The sequence below is a fragment of the Coregonus lavaretus genome, assembly GCF_964263955.1.
Source record: "Coregonus lavaretus genome assembly, chromosome: 4".
Classification (NCBI taxonomy): Eukaryota; Metazoa; Chordata; class Actinopteri; order Salmoniformes; family Salmonidae; genus Coregonus; species Coregonus lavaretus.
The window spans coordinates 12,775,765-12,785,315 of record NC_139991.1 but is presented as its reverse complement, the minus strand read 5'-3'; positions in this window follow the sequence as shown (position 1 = coordinate 12,785,315).

Sequence of the window (9,551 nt, the reverse complement as noted above, 5' to 3'; positions counted from 1 at the left end):
GAGAGAGGAGAGAGCAGGCCACTCATTATCACCTGGGCTTAGTCCACATGAGGTGGCCTGCCGCGCCCAACGTGCACAGGGGAGAGCTCATTTTCCTACCCCGCTAATCAATAGATCCTTTGTGTGATTGGATACGATTGAGCCGTCCGCGGCAGGCAGGCTCATGCTGTGGAGACCTGCTGAATTCATCATCAAACTCCCATCAACCCCCCCCCCCCCCCCCCCCCCCGCCCCGCACACCCCCCACCCTTCACACCATCACCAGCTCTCACACACACACATGCACACACACATGCACGCGCTCATCTCCCTCCTCCCTCTCTCCCTCCTGCTCTGCATCATCCTCTCAGGATGAGTCTTTTTAAAAACACATCAATCTGAGAGGTCTAGTTGGGACTACCCTGCTCTCTCTCTCTGCTACGCTCCACTGTCTCTCTATCTGTCCCTCCCTGCTCTCTGAGTTGAGCCACAGCCACAGTCTGAGGTGAGATAAGATTGTTTCGCCGTTCGGTGCCAGGGTTGCTATTCTTTTTGTGCAGTCGATTCTTTCATCTGTCTTCAGAGGGATTAATTATAGTGTGTTGTTGGGTTGGCGGCAGGGTGGGAGAGTGTGGGGGAGGTAGGGAGGTAGGAGGGTGAGGGGGTGGGGGTGGGGGGGGGGGGGGGGGGGGGTTGGGGGGTGTAGCGCATCCAGAGCTCCCCACCGTGAACTGAAACTTATTTACAGACACCCCACTGACAAGCAGCCCTTCAACCCCTCTCTCTTTCCCTCCACACCCTCCTCCACCCTCCCCCCACACACTCCCACTTTACCTCTCACACATCCCAATTACTGCTACCACTGCCTCCCCTCCTCCTCTCTCTCCCTCCCTCTCTCTCCATCCCTCCTTCCCTCCCCCCTCCACACCCCTCTCCCATCCTACAGCATGCACACAGCATACATCCAGAGGAGCCCATAGACTTCACACACAGCAGGACCAGTGGTGTGTGGTGGGACCCCTCAGACATTACATAGTGCTGTCTCATGGCCTCCATCCCCCATCCTCCATCACACCACAGCACAGCACACAGCGCCACCTCAGGCTGCATGCTGGAAAGTGCACTCACATCAGTTGTCTTCGATGAGTCTCTCAGAAAGTAGTCTTGAGTTACCAGACTTCGTATTTTTTCATTCATCAGGAATGTCAGGAGATATATATATATTTTTAAACAATCACTATTTATCAGTGTTGATATTGTGCACTTGTGCCTGCTCATTGGTTGCTGTAGGACAGTGGGTTGGGCCTATGGGCAGTGGTGGACTGGGTCTGAATGGCTGTGTAATTGCAGGGCTCGTGTTCCAGTGTGTGAGGGCTGATGGCGCAGTGTCCTGCTGTGTGGAGTAGGGTCGGCAGGCGGCTGCTCCAGTGGCCCAGCCCTGACCCCAGGCCCTGCTCCCTCTCTGGGCCTTTGATGAATGACTAACTACCCAGCGGGGTGGAGGTCTCATGGAGGGCCACGGCTGGTTGGAGGAGGTTTGTTAAAACACTACAGCGGCTGGACTGGCAGGTGCCCCCTTTAAACACTTGTTAGGAAATGACATGGATATAAAGAGGGAAACATCACAGACAGCAGTCAGCAATGCCTCCGCTCTCTGCTTGACACACTATGATGATCAATTATATGACATGCCGGCTTTGGAATGGTGTATGAGTGTTTACAATGGAGTTAAAGATATTACGACCTGTTATTTTATTGCAATGATTTTAAATGGGGTAATTGGTACAATAATCCTGAAGGGTGTTATTGAACTGCATGCAATGGGTACATGTAGTCATTTTATTTTTAGCTTTATGGGTTTTGTTGAGGATTTATGTATCATTTCTAATCATAAAGTGGAGGCCTCCCAGACATTAAGATTGACTTTGTGTCTGTGTGCTCTCTAACAAAGAGGAAGGGCACAGCGTTTCTGGGTAATGTATTCATTTGAGGGGCTGTGACAACAGCAGTGTGAAATAGAGCCAGAGGACACTAATTGATCAAGTCTATTCTCTCCACCAACAATTCTTTGTGGTTTATGGAAAAAAATTGCCACAAAGCTGTTTTTTTCCCCAAAGTTCAGAGGGAATTAGAAAAAAGCAGAGTTATTAAAATTCATGTGTGCAGCTCGGCTTCGCAGCAGATGTTGGCATAATTAAAGAGAGAAAAAAAGTATGAAATTAATTTCAGGTTTAATGTAAATTTCAGTGATTGGCAGAGCTGTGCTAATCACCACTCATGTACAAAGAAAATATGCACGCCCCGAGCATGCACAGACACTAACACACACACAAACACATACACACACACATATTGACGCACACACATACAGTCAACAGACACACAGTCACCAGGTGCACTGACACTGACCTACTTGTAAAACAGTGCCATTTTAACACCAGCACTAACCATACAGGCATATAGTATAAAATGAATTCTAAAATAACATGAATCAGTATTCCACTTATTTAAACCCACAGATCCCCAGCAGTGGCAGAGTAGGTTGATTATATATCAGTTCTGTACATAAATAACCATTTATTTATTTGTTCCACCCTGTTCAGACAAACATGCCATTTTTATTCCCCATAGCCATCTTCCACTCTTGCATATTGCTATTCTTTGACACAGCATGAGTATATACACTGAGTATACCAAACATCCCTAATATTGAGTTGCACCAGGGCATGGACTCTACAAGGTGCTGAAAGCATTCCACAGGGATGCTGGCCCATGTTGACTCCAATGCTTCCCACAGTTGTGTTAAGTTGGCTGGATGTCCTTTGGGTGGTGGACCATTCTTGATACACATGGGAATGTAGTAGGTGTGCCTGGCACCTACTACATTACCCCATTCAAAGGCACTTTGAAAGGCACAAATATTTTGTCTTGCCCTCTGAATGGCACACATACACAATCCATGTCTCAATTGTCTCAAGGCTTAAAAAGCCTTCTTTAACCTGTCTCCTCCCCTTCATCTACACTGATTGAAGTGGATTTAACAAGTAAATAAATAAATAAAATGTGTGCATATATTAGTGTGTAAACGTGCATATTTGTGGGCCAGCATCCATTAAACCCCTACAACTTATCCAGAACGCTGCAGCCCGTCTGGTGTTCAACCTTCCCAAGTTCTCTCATGTCACCCCGCTCCACCGCACACTCCACTGGCTTCCAGTTGAAGCTCGCATCTACTACAAAACCATGGTGCTTACCTACGGAGCTGTGAGGGGAACGGCACCTCCTTACCTTCAGGCTCTGATCAGACCCAAGGGCACTACGTTCATCCACCTCTGGACTGCTAGCCCCCCTTCCTCTACGGAAGCACAGTTCCCGCTCAGCCCAGTCAAAGCTATTTGCTGCTCTGGCACCCCAATGGTGGAACAAGCTCCCCCACGACGCCAGGACAGCGGAGTCACTGACCACCTTCCGGAGACACTTGAAACCCTACCTCTTTAAGGAATACCTGGAATAGTATAACAGTAATCCTTCTACCCCCCCCCCCCCCCCCTCCCCCACACCCCCATTAAAAAAAAGAGGATTAAAAAAGGGGGTGGTTGTCTGACTGGCTATCCTAAGTTGAATGCACCAATTTGTAAGTCGCTCTGGATAAGAGTGTCTGCTAAATGATGTAAATGTAAACATTTGTGTGTGTTCCTATACCGCCACCCTTCCACACACCTCTCTCCTCAGCTGAGCATCCTCGCACATGTACCCAGTAGTCCCGTCATCACAGATGGAGACAAACTCCCTCTTGCACCACACACCAGCTGTCCAGGATGCAATTATACTGGGCTGCCCAGCACTGCCGCCCGAGGAGAGGAGGAGGAGGAGAGGAGGAGAGGAGGGGTGGGAAGGGGGAGGAGAGGAGAGGAGGTGTGGGGAGGGGGAGGAGAGGAGAGGAGAGTTGTTTTAAAACTAAAACAGAGCTTGCCTGCCTGGGCCATTCATAATTCATAAAGCATCCTTCCACATAGGAGCTCTGATCATCACACGAGCAGTTGTAGGGAAGTAGTCCACCCAGGGAGGGAGAAACATAGAACAGCCTGGGAATAGATAGAAAGATCCTCCCTACTACAGTACACACCTGTCCCTTTACCTGATTTCCTTTCCGCTTCACTGGCTCAGCACATATGGAATCCCCACAGACATATACAGCATTAGGTACATACAGTATATCCTGTATGTATGTACACATAATGTGGTGAGAGAAGAGAAAGCCACACCCCATCAGGACTACTGTTTATGTACTAGATGTACAAAAAGAAATAGCAATGAGAAACAACACAACAGGATCATTATTGAACCTGGTTTTGTTTAGTTTTTTTCTATTGCCGATAGAAATGAATTGAATCAGTGTTGTTGAGGGAGTGGAGTGGGGCAGCCTTGTTGTGGGTACGGTACAGTAATTGTCTCCTTCACTGCGGTTGTAGCCAAGTAGAGGTATAGTGGTTGATTACTCCAGCGTGGCCATAACCCTCTGCTGCCCTGACCACGGCTGCCATGCCTCTCACAGTCCCCCCAGCAACCATGCTCCAAACTCACTCAAGCAAAAGAGAGCAGAGGGCTTGGCGTGTGTGTGTGTGTGTGTGTGTGTGTGTGTGTGTGTGTGTGTGTGTGTGTGTGTGTGTGTGTGTGTGTGTGTGTGTGTGTGTGTGTGTGTGTGTGTGTGCGCGTGTGCGTGTGTGTGTGTGTGTTTTGGAAGCAGAAATAATGGCAACACAATAGAATTGTCAGCTTCTTGCCTTTAGGGCCTTGACCCCTTCTGCCCATTCTCTCTCCTCTATTCTACTGTCACAACAAAAGGACAAAGTCTTTTTAAATGTTTGAGGTGCTCATTGATGGAACATGAAATAGGCCATCATGTCTAAAACTACTGGAATCTTGGAATCTTGTTTCTTTATCTCTATTTCTCTAAAGTTCTATTGAATAAGTCAGAATTGTATTCATTCTCCTTATCACTACCTGGTGGCAGGTAGCCTAGTGGTTAAGAGTGTTGAGCCAGTAACTGAAAGGTTGCTGGTTCGAATCCCCCATGCCAGCAAGGTGGAAATATCTGCCATTGTGCCCTTGAGCAAGGCAGTTAACGCCTCAGGCGCTGATTACGTCGATTAAGGCAGCACCCTGCACCTCTCTGATTCAGAGGGATTGGGTTAAATGTGGAAGACACATTTCGGTTGAATGCATTCAGTTGTGCAACTGACTAGGTATACCCCTTTCCTGGTTCAATCAACTTTGCTGGTGAGTGTCTCCTATTGGTTTTCAGGTCGTAGGTTAAGTGTGTTTGTGTTGTTAGTGGGGCTATAACCCGGTCATGGCATGTCAGTGGTACCTTTATCAAAGTGGCTGCCTGCTTCCTTCCAGCAGCTGGAAGCTGGCATTCCTTGTGCCTGGGTTCATGGGAGAGGAAGCAGGTGGCCCGGAGGGTTATAACCAGGGACTGTTTCATTTACACCAACCAGCCAAGGCTTGGGCTAAGTCCAGTTGATCCTGCTTCCATCTGTTTAACTACTGGCTGACAGGGACAGTGGCTCAGGTTAACATCAGCCTCCCCCACATATCTCGCTACAAGACCCCACTCGAAAGGCCTACATCTGGAGTCTGCCGGCCCACCTCCACCACCCAAATTAAAATGAGGAGGCCAAAAAGACATTTTCCAATTCACCAGATGTGAGTCATTTAATCTTGTGATTCAAATGAGTTTTGTGTTGTGTGAACAGATGTCCGCACCCCGCCTCCTTTATCAACATTAGCTGATTGGGTTTTAGCATGCAGCTTGCCGTGCCTCTCTCTGCCTCTCAGGTACAGCCACGCTAATCTGGGGCTATGCAGCTGTGTTGGGAGAGGGGGTTAGAGAGAGGTGGAGAGAAGAGAGAGAGAGAGAGAGAGAGAGAGAGAGAGAGAGAGAGAGAGAGAGAGAGAGAGAGAGAGAGAGAGAGAGAGAGAGAGAGAGAGAGACGTCAGTCCCCATGACCGGCCCTTCACCATGGCAGCCCCCCTCCTGTACACACACGCACGCACGCACACAACACAACAGGAAGTAGCATATGGCACCACATGAATATAATCACACATACAGTACTAAGATACTAAAACATGCAGAAAAACCCCACAAACAGGCATACAGTAGGTAATACATGAGTTTGACTGTATTGTATGTTGTTTGTGTTTGGGTGGTAGTTTGGCAGTAAGGATGTGGGTAAGAGTTTGGTGTGTGTGTGTGTGTATGTGTGTGAGTGTGGCAGTGGCCCCAGCTCTCCCTCAGATAATCCTTCACTGGCTCCCTTATCCATTGCGACGTGGGTTTTTGGCTCTAATGGTGTGTGTGTGTGTGTGTCTGACTGTATGTTTGTCATGGGGGTCCAGCATGCCATGTCCTCCACCACCTCACACACTGCTCTGCCCCTACGCACTCAGAATAGAGACGTTAGCCAGCTGTGTGTGAGTGTGTCTGTCTGTACAGTGTGTGTGTGACTCCTGTGATCCATCCTTTATAGTGCTGAGCATCTCTAACCTGTGTTTGTCAGGGGGGTGACAATGGTGGCGCAGGCGGCCAGCCACCGGTGGGTTTGTTTACGCAGCCGCTGCCTTACAACAACGGGCCTCTTTCTGTCAGCACACCTGTTCCCAGTCCCTGACATCACCAGCACACACAGACGCACTACACAAAGACCACCTCTGGCCCCTGGAGTGGAGGGAGATGGAGGGATAGAGGGAGAGACGGAGGGGGGTAGAGAGAGGGTGAGAGAGAGGTATAGACAGAGGACATAGGGGGAGAGAGCTGGAGGGAGGGAGGGAGGTAGAGAGAGCGATTGAGGGGGTGAGAGCGAGAGGCTGGCTGGCAGGGTGCTGTGTCCCTGGCCGCTCCTCTTCCCTCCCCGGGAGTTTATCGGATGCGCTCAGCTTCGGAGCTCATTAAAAAGCACCCATTATCCCGACATTTGCACGCATCACATGCAAAACTAATTTACTTGTAAGAAATTAAAAGTTCATTTTAATTGAGCTCGCGCTGCAGTATGCAAATGAGGAGTACATAATGTACATTGATGCGGAGACAACACACTGGAAGAGGACTTAACCCTTCCCTGACTGACGGAGAAAATGAGCCAATGTTGTGTAAATAAAAAGGTCTGTCTGATGGTCTATACAACCACTATATGGAAATGGCATTGTTAATCAAATCTACAATAACATCATCCAGTTGCTTAGCTCTGCTTGAGCTCAGAGATCATCTGAGAGATGGAACTGATATGTCACTGCTAGGCCTCTCTGGTGATTTGGCATGCTGAATTAATTTCCACCTCCGTGACTTTATTGTGTTGTGTCTGCCTTAGGAGGAACCTTGACACCTCAAAGCCTGCCATCATGAAATAAGAACAAAAAAGCCAAAGCAACATGGAATACATGGAATAGTTTGTTTGTTGATAAGTGGAGTATGTCTACTGTCTGAAAAACTGATGCCTTTGAAATTCTCTGCTGATTTCCATGACTGAATTTATTCAGGTCTTTTATTGTTTGAGGAAAACAACATTGTGTTTTAAATTGGAGTATCTCACCATATGACCTAACTCTTATATGCCAGTTAGTAGTTTACTGTTATACTGATTCATACTGACCCAGTTTAACCAACAATAGTATGCTGACCCAGTCTAACCGACTGACCCAGTCTAACCAACCATAGCAGGGATTGGCAACTTTCATGGGGATCTGAACTCAGCATGAGGAGCCGCAGTCGCTCACAAGTCTGTGTACCTACATGTGCTAATAATAATAATTCTGACATGGGCTAATTGAGTGACTATCAGTGACTGACATAACAAGAAAAAAACTGCTGATGCACAACCATATTTAGAAATTGAACATTGTGTATTCTACTATTCTAATTTGAACACTAAGTTGAGACCACAACAACAAACAAACAAAAACAGTAAACAACGTTTTAACGACAGCAAACAATCAGTGTGCATGGATGGGTGAATGTAAAGTAAACTAAGCCATTGAGAATCCCTCTTTTGGCAGTGATGTCCACAGCTCAATAAGCCAGACAGTGTAATGTAGTGAAACTGGCTCGCTGTAGATCCATAGCCATCCACCAACTAGTAGTCAGGGGTCATGTGGAGAGGTCATGTAGGTACAGTAAATAAGATGGAGCTTTTATCTCCTCTCTGTGATTACTTATAATTGGAGGACCCTCTGCCTGAGCCACGGCCCTGACCCTGTGACCCCCGCCCACCCCTGTGACCCCTGCCCACCCCTGTGACCTGCCAATGCAGACAGGGCTTTTGCATTCATACACACAACAGAGTCAGAACTGTCAGAATACTATGCTCCATAGATACCATCCAGTCAATACATGATAAATGAGCTCAACTCACTCATTGAGAAACAATCAGAAGCACTGCTGGACTTCCTGGTACTACTATATTAATGTTGGACATTCCCCACACTTCAAGGTGTCTCTACCTACCTACAGTATTCAACTCATCAGCATGTCTGACTGTGATTGGTGTCTACGTTGCCAATGTACAGAATGCGGCAGTCATGCTCATTAATGTATACTATATAGTGGAATGAGGCCTGAGACGTGATGTGATGGGGGGGGGGGTAAGAACATGTAATCATGTTTCATGGGGATGGTGGATTACACTATGCATGTTGTTGTTATTATACTGTTATCACTGAGAGAGAGGCCATATAGGACTTCGTAGTGTTGATGCTGGATCTGCCCCATATCACACAGAGGGCAGAGGTGCCCCTTAGGGATAGTGGCAGGAGAGGTGGGCACCTGTAGGGCTTGACTGGCACAGCTCGGAGTTGGGCGGGCGGGCACGTGGTTAGCTGGCGCGTGCAGCCCCTTAATGAAGGAAAGTGTTGATTTGGCACGCACCCTAATAGGATCAAAGCGCCCAATTGGCTCCCGGCTGACTGACAGCGGTGTAGGGTTGGCAGGAGACCAGAGAGGAAGTGAGACGAGCACACAGACACACACACGCACATACACAGTTGGTGGAAATACTTACACAGCAGAGGTTCTCTGTCTGCTGTCACTCTTTAACACAGAGGTACCTCATTAGATATGCAGTATCTTTAGGATAAAGGAATGGACAGTACTTGATTCTATGTTTCTCTTGAACATGGTTATCCATATACTGTATGAGGGCTCTATATAAACCTTTTAATCAAAATGAGCCATAAATGGTAGAAAATATTTACATAATAGTTCATTACGTTAGAGTTCTGTATGTGACAGCTACCGACCGCAGTCATTCCTCAAACTCATTTGAAATAAATAAACACTAGAGATGACTAGATGTTTTCATGTGATAAAAATAACAATAACCTCTCAATCCTTGTCGTCGTAAAATTATGTTCAACCATATAATTTTTTTTTTTTTTTAAATGTATTAGACACATTCAAATATGAAATGGCAAAGTAATATTGAAGTATTATGAACTGCTGCCTTTGTCTGTGTGTACTGTACTGTGTGTGTGTGTGTGTGTGTGTGTGTGTCTGTGTGTGTTTGTGTGTGTGT